This window comes from Oryx dammah, unplaced genomic scaffold (genome assembly GCF_014754425.2).
Source record: "Oryx dammah isolate SB20612 unplaced genomic scaffold, SCBI_Odam_1.1 HiC_scaffold_11232, whole genome shotgun sequence".
Lineage (NCBI taxonomy): Eukaryota > Metazoa > Chordata > Mammalia > Artiodactyla > Bovidae > Oryx > Oryx dammah.
In genome coordinates, this window is record NW_024080625.1 from 5,511,947 (window position 1) to 5,528,416 (window position 16,470).

A 16,470-nucleotide genomic window follows, 5' to 3' on the forward strand; every position below is an offset into this window, starting at 1 on the left:
TTGTTCAGTCACTCAGTTGTATCTGACTCTTTGCTATCCCATGGACTGCAGCATGCCAGGCTTCCCTGTTTTTCATCTCTCCTGGAGTTTGCTCAAACTCATGTCCATTGAATCAATGATGCCATCCAACCATCTCATCCTTTGTCACCCCTTCCTCTTCTTGCCCCCAATTTTTCTCAGAAACAGGGGCTTTTCCAATGAGTGGGCTCTTCACATCAGGTGGCCAAAGTATTGGAGCATCAGCTTCTGCATCACTCCTTCACATGAATATTCAGGGTTGATTTCCTTTAGGATTGACTGCTTTGATACCCTTGCTGTCAAATGTCATTATAATATTTATTTGCAATTCTCTGATCATTAGTGATATTGGGCAATTTTCATGTATCTGTTGGACATCAATATATCTTCTTTGGAAAAATGTTCATAAAATCATCTGCCCATTTTTTAAATCAAATGTTTCTGTTTTTTGCTATTGAGTTGTGTGAATTCTTTATATTTATTTTCAATATGAACCCCTTATTATATATATGATGTGCATATATTTCTTCTCATTTCACAGGTTGCTTTTTCATTATGTTGGTAGTTTTCTTTGCAGTAAAGAAGCTTTTTAGTTTGAGGTGGCCTAACTTGGTTATTTTTCCTTTTACTGCCTTTGCTGTTGGTTTCAAGCCTCAAAAAATCATTGCCAAGAACAAGGTCAAGTAATTTTAGCCCTTTGTGTTTTTCTGGGAGTTTTACAATTTCAGGTCTTAAATATAAACCTTTAGTCCATTTTGAGTTGGTTTTTATGTATAAGATAAGGGTGGAGAAGGAAATAGCTACCCACTCCAGTATTCTTGCCTGGGAAATCCCATAGACAGAGGAGCCTGGCAGGTTAGTGTCCATGGATTGCAAGAGTCACACCCAACTTAGGAACTAAACAACATCAGTAAGATAGATGTCCAGTTTTATTCTTTTGCATGTGGCTGTCAGGTTTCCCCAAATCATTTATTGGAGACTATCATTTCCCCATGGTACATTCTTAGGTCCCTTGTTGTATCAATTGAACATATATCCATGGGTTTCTTTGTAAGCTCTCTGTTTTGTTCCATTGATCTATGAGTCTGCTATTATGCAATAAATTTAGTGTTCCCATGGGAGGAGGTGAATTCAGGAGGCTCTTATCACCTTCTTGGACCAGATTCTGTCTATAGCTGGCTTTTAACTCAGATTTTAGACTAAGGGGAAAGAAAAGAAGTTCTAACTCACATGGAGTCCAGAGAGTTGAATAAAAGTGGGTTTGAAGCCAAAACTCCAAAGGCAAATGTTTAAATATGTGCCCACCAACGTGCATAGGAACTGGGAACGGGAATGTGGGAGTTGGAGAGTAAGCCTGGGGAAATGACTGCTGCTGGATGGAAGCAGCCTGAGGGGACAGGAATGAGGAGACCTGCAACTCAGAATGCTTGTGGAGGAAACCTGGATTGCCATAGAAGCGAGACACCATTAAAACCTGAGTATATACCATAAAAAAAAAAAAAAAAACCTGAGTATCTCAATATATGCAAAAAAAAAAGCTTTTGATAAAATTCAACACCCATCTATGATAAAAACTCTTCAGAAAGTAGGCATGAGGGAAACTACCTCAACATAATAAATATCATATACAAAAACCCCACAGCAAACATTATTCTCAATGAGGAAAAAGGGAAAGCATTTTATCTGAGATCAGGAAGAAGACAAGATGTCAACTCTCACCACTATTTTTGGATATAGTTTTAGAAGTCCTAACCACAGCAACCAGAGAAGAAAAAAAATAAAAGGAATCCAAATTGGAAAAGAAGTAAAATTGTCACTATTTGTAGATAGCTTGATTCTATGCATAGAAAATCCTAAAGAAGCCACCGTAGAACTACTAGAATTTATCAATGAATTTGGGAAAATTACAGGTTAAAAAATCAATACACAGAAATCTCTTGGACTCCTATACACTAATAATGAAAAATTAGAAGTTTCTAGGAAATTAAGGAAACCATTCCATTAACCATCACAACAAAAGGAATTAAATACCTAGAAGTAAACCTACCTAAAGGGACCAAAGACCTGTACTCAGAAAACACTGATGAAAGAAATCAAAGATGACACAAACAGATGGAGAAATACACCATCTTCTTGACCTGGAAAAATAAATATTGTGAAATTGCTGGAGAGGGTGTGGAGAACACAGAACCCTCTTACACTGTTGGTGGGGACGTAAACTGATATAGCCACTAGGGAGAACAGGATGGAGGTTTCTTAAACAACTATAAATAGAACTACCATATGACCCAGAGATCCTACTCTTGAGCATATATCCAGAGAAAACCATAATTCAAAAATATACATGTACCCCAATGTTCATTGCAGTACATAGTTAAGACATGGAACCAACCTAAATGTCCAACAGAAGAATGGATAAAGAAGATATGGTACATATATAAAATGGAAGCTTCAGTTCAGTTCAGTTCAGTTCAGTCGCTCAGTCGGGTCCAACTCTTTGCGACCCCATGAATCGCAGCACGCCAGGCCTCCCTGTCCATCACCAACTCCCAGAGTTCACTCAGACTCATGTCCATCGAGTCTGTGATGCCATCCAGCCATCTCATCCTCTGTTGTCCCCTTCTCCTCCTGCCCCCAATCCCTCCCAGCATCAGAGTCATTTCCAATGAGTCAACTCTTCGCATGAGGTGGCCAAAGTACTGGAGTTTCAGCTTTAGCATCATTCCTTCCAAAGAAATCCCAGGGTTGATCTCCTTCAGAATGGACTGGTTGGATCTCCTTGCAGTCCAAGGGACTCTCAAGAGTCTTCTCCAACACCAAGTTCAAAAGCTGGCACTCAGCCTTCTTCACAGTCCAACTCTCACATCCATACATGACCACAGGAAAAACCATAGCCTTGACTAGACGGACCTTAGTCGGCAAAGTAATGTCTCTGCTTTTAAATATACTATCTAGGTTGATCATAATTTTCCTTCCAAGGAGTAAGCATCTTTTAATTTCATGGCTGCAGTCACCATCTGCAGTGATTTTGGAGCCCAAAAAATTAAAGTCTGATACTGTTTCCACTGTTTCCCCATCAATTTCCCATGAAGTGATGGGACCAGATGCCATGATCTTCGTTTTCTGAATGTTGAGCTTTAAGCCAACTTTTTCGCTCTCCTCTTTCACTTTCATCAAGAGGCTTTTTAGCTCCTCTTCACTTTCTGCCCGGAGTCCAATCAGGGTGATGTCATCTGCATATCTGAGGTTATTGATATTTCTCCCGGTACTCAGCCATATAAAGGAAAAAAAATTGTGCAATTTACAGAGACTTGGATAAACCTAGAGACTGTCATAGAAGGTGAAGTAGTCAGAAAGAGAAAAACAAATATATGGTAATATATATATGTGGAATCTAGAAAAATGGTATAGATGATCTTATTTGCAAATCAGAAATAGAGACTCGGACATGGAGAACAAATGTATGAATACCAAGGGGAAAGGGGAGTGGGATGAACTGGGAGATTGGGGTCTACGCAAGCCCACTGCTGCCTGTAAAATAGGAAGTAATGAGAACCACTGTGTAGCACAGGAAGCTCTACCCAGGGTCTGCAGTGACAGAAATGGGAAGGGAAAAAAAAGAGTATTTATGTATTTGTATGGGCTTCCCTGAAAGCTCAGTTGGAAAAGAATCTGCCTGCAATGCAGGAGACCCAGTTATATTCCTGGGGCAGGAAGATCCTCTGGAAAAGGCATAGGCTACCCACTCCAGTATTCTTGGGCTTCCCTGGTGGCTCAGCTGGCAAAGAATCCACCTGCAATGCAGGAGACCTTGGTTGTATCCCGGGTTGGGAAGATCCCCTGGAGAAGGGAAAGGCTACCCACTCTAGTATTCTGGCCTGGAGAATTCCATGGACTGTGTAGTCCATTGGGTCACAAGGAGTCGATCATGACTGAGTGACTTTCACTTTCATGTATTTGCATAACTGATTCATTTTGTTATACAGCATAAATTAACACAACATTGTAAAGCAACTACATTCCAATAAATTTTTTTAAAATTTTCCAAAAGTATTCTTGTAAAAATCAAAGTGAAAGAGACCACATTTGCTGAACACACACATAGCTCACTGCAGAACTTGCCTCCCTGTTCCCTTAGCCTCAAACTCTCTAATCTGTTCATTCAAATCAATTAAAGCTGAGCATCTACATCCATAGAAAAGCTTCTACCTTTCCAAAGATTTTTAAATACCTTACTGTCACACATGTTAAGACCTCAGGGCTCCAGAGACTGATTCTCAGGATTCACCAATCATGGGGGACAGAGCCAACCTTACCCAGCACCTACAATTTTCATTCCCAGTTTGACACGTAGAGGCAAGTGATTTTATTTTTCCTAATCTCTGGGCTAAGTGCAGCTACTACTTTGGAACCCAGGGAAGCAAACTCAGATGTCTACTGTAGGCCTTACAGCCTAAGGATGTTCACCTACAAAATAGAATTAACAGTATCGCCTACATCATAGGGCTTTTGTGAGGATGTAATGATTATTTATAAGTGTCTAGCACAGTACTAAACATAATGTATGTATGCAGTAACTGTATTTTTTCTAACAGTTATTATTATTCTCAAGCGCCAAAGAGACTGGTAGAAGAATCTCACTTCTAAATCCTTTACAAAAAGCCTTTAACTGCAGCCTAAAGCCACTAGTTTGCTGCCAATTATTCTGTTGAATTTTCTTCCCAAGAGGTATTCATTTATTCAGATCCCTCAAGTGAGAGTCAATCTTTCCCCGTTAGCAAATACATGTCATACTTTCTACAGTTCTCTTCCTGAGCCAATGACATACATTATTATTCAAACACAAAATTCTTCCTTCAGAGCCTGCAGGCAGCTGCAAAATCTAGCTCAGTAGGACTCTGAGAAGCCTTGTCTCACCCCGGATTCTCTGGAGATGAGGCAGCTGTACCACAGGGTTGTCCCATGAGGGCTTTTAATTCAGCCAAAGCCCTGCAGAGAAAGGCTTCAGGTCATCATTTCAGAAAAGTTTGGGAGACATTGCGGAACAACCTGATTTTTAATTACCAAAATTGTAAGAGGGATAGGTTTAGATTTCTTGAGATCCCTAGAAATAGCATCACAATTTCCCTTCATTTGGAACAAATGAAGGATATAAATTCTTCACACAAACTCTAAGAAAATGTTGCCAACTGCAGGCCAGTCCTACCCACTCCTCTCTGAACTGCCCCACTCACCAACTAGCTGGATCAATACAGGGTCCTAAGCTATTACCCCAACTCAAGGAAGTGCCAGCCTTTACAGGTAGCTCTTATTTAGTCTATGTCCTCAAAGATACCTGCATCTTAGTGTTATTAAAGGAGCACCCAAGACTAGTTACACCAAATTCCCTTAAATATTCTGAAAGTTGTTAAAAATCAAGAATGAGTTAGACATGAATTCACATCCCTGCCCTGTCATTTACTAACTGAAACTTGGTGAAGCTCACTTTCTAAAAAAATGGGAATGTATTCTAACAATATTGTCATATCAACAATATCTAATGTATAAGGTTGTCAAGATTACATTCTTTTATTTATAGGTTATATTTATATAATATAGTCCATGAGATTAGTGACTTTTTAACTCAGAAAAGAAAGAAAACCAAAGAAGGTTCACCATAGGACTGAATACACAATTAATCTGATTAAAATAACTGATATATGTGTGTGTGTGCTCAGTCATGTCTGACTTTTTGTGACCCCATGGGCTGTGCATCAGGTTCCTCTGTCTGTAGAATTTCCCAGGCAAGAAATACTGGAGTGGGTTGTCATTTCCTACCAATAAGTCCCAAAAGAATAAAAGAAATTGAAAATTACTCCTAAGTTTAAACAAGCTTCCATGGTTACAATGCAAACGATGAACAGCACAAGAAAAGGGTGAGAACTCCCACTTTGAAAGCACGTGCTCTACCCAGGTCCTGGTCAACATACTTGTCCGACTATTGAAAGGTTGCTGCTGTGAGCTGTGTGTTACCCCAGAATTTGTGACCTCTGGAGGAGAGGATTTTGATCCAGGGTCAGAGATGAAGCTTGACTCCTTGAATCTTTTTTGTGTTGCAAAGTTTTATTAAAGTATAATAGAGATAAAGAAAGCTTATTCTAACATAGACATCAGAAGGGGACAGAAAGAGTGCCCCCTTGCTAGTTTTTAGCAAGGTGTTTTATGTCCTTTAGAAAGCTATAAATCAGATAAGAGAGACACATCAAGGCTGAGGGAGTTTCACCAGGCCCCTCTCCCACAATATACACTTTTGAGATAGGAATGCACAAGGTGTGTCATCCCCTAGCCATAAAACAATTGACAGGGATACTGGTTTGTTGAGCCATTATCAGCCCAAAGTTTGAGAAAAGAAAAGAAGTTAGTTTTAGGTGGAACTATTTGAAGAAAGGCAAATTCCAAAGCAAATACATAGTTTCATTAACATAAGAAAAAACCAATTGGTTAACTCAAGGCAGAACCAGGTGTCCTCAACACAGAATTTTAAAAAGCCTCGTTTAGTTTTGTGAGAGTGGGAAAAAAAACATCTGCCACTTGCAGTTTATTTCCTCCTGCCACTTGGGGACCTCTGGCCTTTCTGCCTGTTACCCTCTCACTAGGATATTCTTTCGAGTGAGATGTAACATCTTTTTGGTTTCCTTTCTCTGTTGCCTTCTAGATCCTACAGCTGAGGCCTTTGTATGCCTCCCTGCTGACTATAATTTCTTGATCAATCCTAGGAGAATTGAGATATTTGAAGACATTTAGCCCAATTCTCTGGGAGGTGGCATCTAGTGAGTCTTGCTTTTTATCTAGGTCTAAGTTTTGGTTTACTTTTTCCTGAGATGTACAAGTTCCTCTCTTGTACCTAAATTCCTGTTTCATTCCTTGTAGGAGCTTCTCAGAATCTTTAGGTTTAAAACTTTTTTTTCATAGTTTTCAAATCCCCTCCCAAGGACTAGAGTCTGAATGACTGCACATAAAACTGCTCGAATCGAATACCAAACTGTCTTTTGATATGAATGAGAAAAATATTGAATTGTTAAGCTATTGAGATTTTAATGCTGTTTGCTACTGCACTTAGCCTAATACTTAAAATTTCCAGTGGAAATAGAAGGAAAGTGGTCAGCAGTTTGAAAATCAGGAAAGTACTGTGATATAGGAAAGACATTTGCAAAAATCTGTTACCAAAAATAATTTGGTAGGCTCACCTTGTGCTTACTGAATTGTAACTCTAGGAAAAGAGGTTAGAAAACAATGTTAGTATATACAAACTAGTGTTGTCCACATTTGGCAGGTTATTGGAAGTGGTCAAACAGGAGATGGCAAGAGTGAACGTCGACATTCTAGGAATCAGCGAACTAGAATGGACTGGAATGGGTGAATTTAACTCATATGACCATTATATCTACTACTGTGGGCAGGAAACCCTCAGAAGAAATGGAATAGCCATCATGGTCAACAAAAGAGTCTGAAATGCAGTACTTAGATGCAAGCTCAAAAACGACAGAATGATCTCTGTTCGTTTCCAAGGCAAACCATTCAATATCACAGTAATCCAAGTCTATGTCCCAACCAGTAATGCTGAAGAAGCTGAAGTTGAACGGTTCTATGAAGACCTTCAAGACCTTTTAGAACTAACACCCCAAAAAGATGTCCTTTTCATTATAGGGGACTGGCATGCAAAAATAGGAAGTCAAGAAACGCTGGGAGTAACAGGCAAATATGGCCTTGGAATACGAAATGAAGCAGGGCAAAGGCTAATAGAATTTTGCCAAGAGAATGCACTGGTCATAGCAAACACCCTCTTCCAACAACACAAGAGAAGACTCTACACATGGACATCGAGATGGTCAACACCGAAATCAGGTTGATTATATTCTTTGCAGCCAAAGGTGTACAAGCTCTATACAGTCAGCAAAAACAAGACCGGGAGCTGACTGTGACACAGATCATGAACTCCTTATTGCTAAATTCAGATTTAAATTGAAGAAAGTAGGGAAAACCACTAGACCATTCAGGTATGACCTAAATCAAATCCCTTATGATTATACAGTGGAAGTAAGAAATAGATTTAACGGACTAGATCTGATAGACAGAGTGCCTGATGAACTATTGACTGAGGTTTGTGACATTGTACAGGAGACAAGGATCAAGATCATCCCCATGGAAAAGAAATGCAAAAAAGCAAAATGGCTAACTGGGAAGGTCTTACAAATAGCTGTGAAAAGAAGAGAAGTGAAAAGCAAAGGAGAAAAGGAAAGATATAAGCATTGAATACAGAGTTCCAAAGAATAGCAAGGAGAGATAAGAAAGCCTTCCTCAATGATCAATGCAAAGAAATAGAGGAAAACAACAGAATGGGAAAGATTAGAGATCTTTTCAAGTAAATTAGAGATACCAAAGGGATATTTCATGCAAAGATGGACTCAATAAAGGACAGAAATAGTATGGACCTAACAGAAGCAGAAGGTATTAAGAAGAGGTGGCAAGAATACACAGAAGAACTATACAAAAAAGATCTTCATGACCAAGATAATCACGATGGTGTAATCACTCACCTAGAGCTAGACATCTTGGAATGTGAAGTCAAGTGGGCCTTAGAAAGCATCACTATGAACAAAGCTAGTGGAGGTGATGAAATTCCAGTTGAGCTGTTTCAAACACTGAAAGATGATGCTGTGAAACTGCTGCACTCAATATGCCAGCAAATCTGGAAAACTCAGCAGTGGTCACAGGAGTGGAAAAGGTCAGTTTTCATTCCAATCCCAAAGAAAGGCAATGCCGAAGAATGCTCAAACTACCGCACAATTGCACTCATCTCACATGCTAGCAAAGTAATGCTCAAAATTCTCCAAGCCAGGCTTCAGCAATACGTGAACCATGAACTACAAGGTGTTCAAGCTGGTTTTAGAAAAAGCAGAGGAACCAGAGATCAAATTGCCAACATCTGCTGGATCATGGAAAAAGCAAGAGAGTTCCAGAAAAACGTCTATTTCTGCTTTATTGACTATGCCAAAGCCTTTGAATGTGTGGATAACAACAAACTGTGGAAAATTCTGAAAGAGTTGGGAATACCAGACCACCTGACCTGCCTCTTGAGAAACCTGTATGCAGGTCAGGAAGCAACGGTTAGAACTGGACATGGAACAACAGACTGGTTCCAAATAGGAAAAGGAGTATGTCAAGGCTGTCTATTGTCACCCTGCTTATTTAACTTCTATGCAGAGTACATCATGAGAAACGCTGGACTGGAAGAAACACAAGCTGGAATCAAGATTGCCGGGAGAAATATCAATATCCTCAGATATGTAGATGACACCACCCTTATAGCAGAAAGTGAAGAGGAACTAAAAAGCCTCTTGATGAAAGTGAAAGAGGAGAGTGAAAAAGTTGGCTTAAAACTCAACATTCAGAAAACAAAGATCATGGCATCTGGTCCCATCACTTCATGGGAAATAGATGGGGAAACAGTGGAAAGTGTCAGACTTTACTACAGATGGTGACTGCAGCCATGAAATTAAAAGATGCTTGGTCCTTGGAAGAAAAGTTATGACAAACCTAGATAGCATATTCAAAAGCAGAGACATTACTTTGCCAACAAAGGTCCATCTAGTCAAGGCTATGGTTTTTCCAGTGGTCATGTATGGATGTGAGAGTTGGACTGTGAAGAAAGCTGAACGCCGAAGAATTGATGCTTTTGAACTGTGGTGTTGGAGAAGACTCTTGAGAGTCCCTTGGACTGTAAGGAGATCCAACCAGTCCATTCTAAAGGAGATCAGCCCTGGGTGTTCTTTGGAAGGAATGATGCTAAAGCTGAAACTCCAGTACTTTTGCCACCTCATGCAAAGAGTTGACTCATTGGAAAAGCCTCTGATGATGGGAGGGATTGGGAGCAGGAGGAGAAGGGGATGACAGAAGATGAGATGCCTGGATGGCATCACCAACTCGATGGACTTGAGTTTGAGTGAAATCCGGGAGATGGTGATGGACAGGGAGGCCTGGCGTGCTGTGATTCATGGGGTCGCAAAGAGTCCATGACACGACTGAATAAATGAACTGAACTGGACTCAACTGAACTTAACTGAACTGAACTACAAGAAAGAAGGGAGCTTCCCTGGTGGCTCAGAGGTTAAAGCGTCTGCCTGCAATGCGGGAGACCTGGGTTCAATCCCTGGGTTGGGAAGATCCCCTGGGGAAGGAAATGGCCACCACCTCCAGTACTCTTGCCTGTGGAATCCCATGGATGGAGGAGCCTGGTAGGCTACAGTCCACGGGGTCACAAAGAGTTGGACATGACTGAGCAACTTCACTTTCACTTTACAAGAAAGAAACCAGCTCAGGAAAAAAACTGGCCACATTATAAGTGGAAATGAGAGGCACTATAAAAAGTTTAAAAATATGGACCATCAAAGGGTTGGGAATATCTTTGTTTCTAGAGCCCAAAGACTAAGTGATGTGATTGAGAAAGGCTTTGAGTAACCAAACTTCTACTGATCAAAGTGACTTAAGTCCTGCACCAGAGACCATACATATTAATAATGATTTTTAGCCCACCATTAAATTAAGAAAAAAATAATTTGAAGGACCAAGCAGTAAAATCAAGCTGATTAGAGATTAATATCTGGAAAGCATCTTTGGGTATGGTAGCAGGCACACGGTACTGATTGCCAGCAAATAAACCTGAAACTTTGGTCATGAGGAAATTGCATGGCACATGAAACCACATGGGTGGTCAAAGGGAGCTTGTAATTAAACAACATAAAACAATCATTTGATAGACAGTGGGCTGACAAAACTCTGCAGCCCCAAGGAAGGAACAGCCCATTTCAGATGTGCCAATGAAGAGGAGGTAAGGAAGAATCTCCCACAGGATAGACTCTAACTGAATTCTGCCAAGAGAATGCACTGGTCATAGAAAATATACTTTTTCCACAACACAAGAAACAACTTTATACACGTACATCACCAAATGGTCAATACTGAAATCAAGTTGATTACATTCTTTGTAGCCGGAGTTGGAGAAGCTGTGTACAGTCAGCAAAAACAAGACCTGGAGGCGACTGTGGCTCAGATCATCAATTTCTCATAGAAAAATTCAGGCTTAAACTAAAGAAAGCAGGGAAAACCACTAGGCCAGCAAAATGAAAGTCACTCAGTTGTGTCCAACTATTTGCGACCCCATGGACTACACAGTTCACGGAATTCTCCAGGCCAGTGGGTAGCCTTTCCCTTCTCCAAAGGATCTTCTCAATCCAGGGATCGAACTGAAGTCTCCCACATTGCAAGCAGATTCTTTACCAGCAATGTACAAATTAAATCAAATCCCCTATGAATATGCAGTGGAGGTAACGAATAGATTCAAGGGATTAGATCTAGTTAACAGTGTGCCTGAAGAACTATGGAGGGAGGTCCAAAATACTGCGCAGGAGACAGCAAACAAAACCATCCCAAAGAAAAAGGAAAGGAAGAAGGCAAAGAGGTTATCTGGGGAGGTTTTACAAATAGCTCAAGAGAAAAGAGAAGGGAAAAGCAAAGAAGAAAGGGAAAGATATATCCAACTAAACACAGAGTTTCAAAGAACAACACAGAAAGACAAAAAGTCTTTCTTCAATGAACGGTATATAAAACTAGAAGAAAACAACAGAAGAGGAAAGACTAGAGGTCTCTTCAGGAAAATTGGAAACATTAAAAGAGCATTATACCCAAAGATGGGCACAATAAAAGACAGAAGCAGTAGAGATCTAGTAGAGATGATCAGAGATGATCTCTGAAGAGATCAAGAAGAGATGGAAAGAATACATGGAAGAACTGTACGGAAAGATCTTAATGAATCAGATTACTGTGATGGTGTGGTCAGTCACTCAGAGCCAGACATTCTGGAGAGTGAAGTCAAGTGGAACTTAGGAAGCGCTACTGTTAATAAAGCTAGTTGATGTGATGGAATTCCAGCAGAACTATTTAAAACCCTAAAGGATGATGCATATGCCATTCAATATGTCAGCAAATCTGGAAAACCCAGCAGTAGCCACAGGACTGGAAAAGGTCAATTCTCATCCCAGTTCCCAAGAAGGGTAGTGCTAAAGAACGTGCCAACCATAGGACGATTGTACTCATCTCCCATGCTAATAAGGTCTTGCTTAAAATCTTGCATGCTAGGCTTCAACATTATGTGAACCAAGAATTTCCAGATGTCCAAGCTGGGTTTAGAAAAGAAAGAAGAACTAGAGATCAAATTGCCAATGTTCGCTGGATCATAGAGAAATCTAGGGAATTCCAGAAAAACATCTACCTCTGTTTCATGAACTGTGCTAAAGCCTTTGACTGTGTGGATCATAACAAACTTTGGAAAGCTCTTAAAGAGATGGGAATACCAGAACATCTTACCTGTCTCCTGAGAAACCTATATGCAGGTCAAGAAGCAACAGTTAGAACCCTGTGTGGAACAACTGATTGGTTCAAGATTGAGAAAGGAGTATGACAGGGTGGTCTGCTGTCACCCTGTTTAATAACCTATATGATGAGTACATCATGAGAAATGCTGGGCTGTTTGAGCTACAAGCTGGAATCAAGATAGCTGGGAGAAACATCAACAACCTCAGATATGCAGATGATACCACTCTAATGGCAGAAAGCAAAGAGGAATTAAAGAACCTCTTGATGAGGGTGTAGGAGAAGAGTAAAAAAGCCGGCTCAAAGCTAAAAAAAAAAAAAAAAAAAAACAAAAACTAAGATCGTGACATCCAGCCCCTTTACTGCTGCTGCTGCTGCTACTGCAGCTAAGTCACTTCAGTCGTGTCTGACTCTGTGCGACCCCATAGACAGCAGCCCACCAGGCTCCTCCGTCCCTGGGATTCTCCAGGCAAGAATACTGGATTGCCATTTCCTTTTCCACCAGCCCCTTTACTTCATGACAAATAGAAAGGGAAAAGGTGGAACTAGTGATAGATTTCCTCTTCTTGGGCTCCAAAATCCCTGCGGATGGTGACTGAAGCCATGAAATTAGAAGATGATTGTTTCTTGGCAGGAAAGTGATGACAAACCTAGACAGTGTGTTGAAAAGCAGAGACTTTGCCGACGAAGGTCCATATAGTCAAGGCTATGGTCTTCACAGTGGTCACGTACATTTGTGAGAGCTGAACCATAAAGAAGGTGGAGCACCTTCTTCAAACTGGTGCTGGAGAAACTCCTGAGAGTCCCTTGGACAGCGAGGAGATCAAACCAGTCAATCTTAAGGGAAATCAATTCTGAATATTCATCGGAAGACTGATGCTTGAGCTGAAGCTCCAGTATTTTGATCATCTAATGAAAACAGCCGACTCATTGTAAAAGTCCCTGATGCTGGGAAAGATTGAGGGCAGGAGGAGAAGAGGGCATCAGAGGGTGAGAAGTCTTGATGGCATCGCCAATGCAATGGACATGAACTTGGGCAAACTTTGGCCAATGGTGGGGGACAGGGAGGCCTGCCATGCTGTAGTCCATGGGATCACAAAGAGTCAGGCATGACTGGGCAACTGAACAACAACAGACGGTGGGCTGACAAAACTCTGCAGCCCCAAGGAAGGCACAGCCCACTTCAGATGTGCCAATGAGGAGAAGAAATGAGGAAGAAAATTCCACAGGATAGAGTCAGGGGAGCACAGAGCACAATGCACAAAAGAATTCCTTCCAGACAGCTGACTTGGAGAAGAATCAAATATCTTCCCCTGCTCTCTGGGTTAGGAGCCTTCACAACACTTGCCCATCTGGACCACCCCTGATGAGTAATGGCTATGTCTCCTTGTTTTACCTTTCCAAATGGAACTATTCTTCTTGGTGAACACTAAGGATGGACACTAAGTACATAGTCACAAGTCTATGACAAACTGAATCTGACAAGTTGTAGAGGACATACCTTATCTAGATCCCACATACATTATCTATATGTGGGAAGCTGGGGGAGGATGAAAATTTGGTTACCAGAAAAAGCAAGCAAAGGTGAAAATACTAATGTTCAGCAAAATGTACATTCCCTTTTCTTAGACACATAAGAAAATGACATTTCCCAGTGTCCCTTGCAGTTAGGTGTGATCAGATAGTTGAGTTCTAGCTAATGGAATGTGGGCAGAAGTGAGGTAGTCTAATTCTAGGCATAGTCCACGTAGCATCCTGCAGTGGGGGCCTACAAAGGCCTAGAATAAAAGTAGAAAACAACAGGCCACAGGCCAAATATTGCTGTATTTTTTTCAACATATTTTTGTTAAAAGTAACTTTTTAAAAACAAAAAATAAATCATTAGAAGAGTGGCATTTTTGCCTTTTATATCTGATTTAATAGAAGACAGATGGGGTCTCTTGTCAGCTTCATTTGAACATGTTTTGGTTGAAATATAAGGAAAAGTGGACTTCATACAGCCAGGCAGTTGGAAAAGAAATTTCATGAACCTTCTGAAAGTGTTTCAGGTGCCGAAGCGTCCTCAGGCCATACTTTGAGAAAGAAAGAAAGATAGTGCTAAGTCGTGTCTGACTCTCGTGACCTGATGGACTGTAGCCTGCCAGGCTCCTCCATCCATGGGATTCTCCAGGCACTAATACTGGAGTGGGTTGCCATTTCCTTCTCCAGAGGATCTTCCTGACCCAGGAATCGAGCCCAGGTCTCCAGCATTACAGGAAGATTCTTTACCAACTGAGCTAAGCAGGAAGCCCCGATACTTAGAGCCAGTGCAATAAACTGTACTTTCTCAGTTAATGACTATATTGAATCAATTTTAGAAAGGGTGATTCCTGCTATGGGCAAGATATTTTAAAGAAATTTCAAAGAGTGGCAATTGGGAAGGAAACTTGTATTCTCCCATTAACTCAATTTAAATGATATCAATTCTCAACTCAAGTTCATAAATTTCTGTTAGCTAGCCAAGATTACATTTTTTTTTTCCAAATTTACTTTTTCAAACTAAGAAGAGAAAGCAACACATCATACAAATGTTTACATTTTACAGTGGTTTTATAGTTTATAAAGACTCTTTCTGTGTCCACGTGATGTCATTTAGCTCTTAGAAGCTGCTTTATATAAGAGGAAACCTTGGAGCAGAGAGGGGACTCGCCAAGACTGCCATCAGTAACCAGGCTTCCTTGTAACAAGCAATGTGCTCATAGGACAATTCTGCTCTGGCTCTAATGAAAAAACATCTCTCTTTCAAAAGCTGGCTTTCCAACCTAGGAACAGGGGACTTCTTATTTATGTTCACTTTTCCAAATACAAGATATAGTGAATAGACATGAGCTGGATTTCATTTGACACAGCATATAATATGGCTGCAGGAAGAGCAGACTGAAAACACACACACAAACACAGAATTCTATCTGTTTTATAATTAAGGAACAGTCCAGGTAGTGCTAGTAGTAAAGAACCCACCAACCAAGGCAGGAGACTTAGGAGACTCAGGTTCCATCCCTGGGTTGGGAAGTTCCCCTGGAGGAGGGCATGGCCACCCACTCCAGTATTCTTGCCTGGTGAATCCAATGGACAGAAAAGCCTCACAGGCTATGGTCAATAGGGTCTCAAAGAGTTAGACATGACTGAAGTGACAGCATGCACAGGGTGAATCATTAAACGAATAATGAAACAATTGAACTTGCAAGAATTCTTTTCTAGTGCCCATACTTTCGGAATTCCCACTCTCTGCCATCCAGTGGACACACCTACCATGTTCTGAGACAGCAGGAGAAGCAGTAGAAATGAAATCATGGTCCCAGATTCCCGAAGCAACAGTGCACTCTTCAGAAGTTGCAGATACCTGGTTAGCTCAACATTTTATGGAACGATCATAATGTGGTTCCTGCAGATGGCATGGTCATCAACCACAATATTTCAGGCCCCCAAAGCTACTGCATCCCACTTGTTTCACTTCAAAGCTCTTCTTGCCCATGTTGTCCATGGTGCCACTTGGGGTGTCCACATCCATCACTGCTGCCATATTGGAACCATGCCCTCTGTGGTCCTCACTGCCTTTTTTTGTTCAACCATGAAGGGAATTAAAAAAAAAAAAAACCTACTTCATTGACTACACTAAAGCCTTTGACTGTGTGGATCACAACAAACTGTGGAAAATTCTTAAAGAGATGGGACTACCAGACCACCTTACCTGCTTCCTGAAAAATCTGTGTGCAGGTCAAGAAGCAACATGTAGAATCAGACACAGAACTCAAAATTCCAATTTTGAGACTGGCTCAAAATTGAGAAAGGAGTACATCAAGGCTGTATGTTGTCACCCTGCTTATTTAAATTATATTCAGAGTACATCATGTGAAATGCCAGGATGCTTGAAGCACAAGCTGGAATCAGGATTGCTGTGAGAAATATCAATAACCTCAGATATGTAGCTGATACAACTTCAATGGCAGAAAGTGAAGAGTAACGAAAGAGCTTCTTGATGATGGTGAAAGAGGAGAGTGAAAA

At 40.8% G+C, this 16,470-nt stretch overlaps 1 pseudogene; it reads right to left on the reverse strand.

Moving 5' to 3' along the window:
• Positions 1–15,662: 15,662 nt before the first annotated feature.
• Positions 15,663–16,052, reverse strand: LOC120861258 (annotated as a pseudogene).
• Positions 16,053–16,470: the final 418 nt, after the last annotated feature.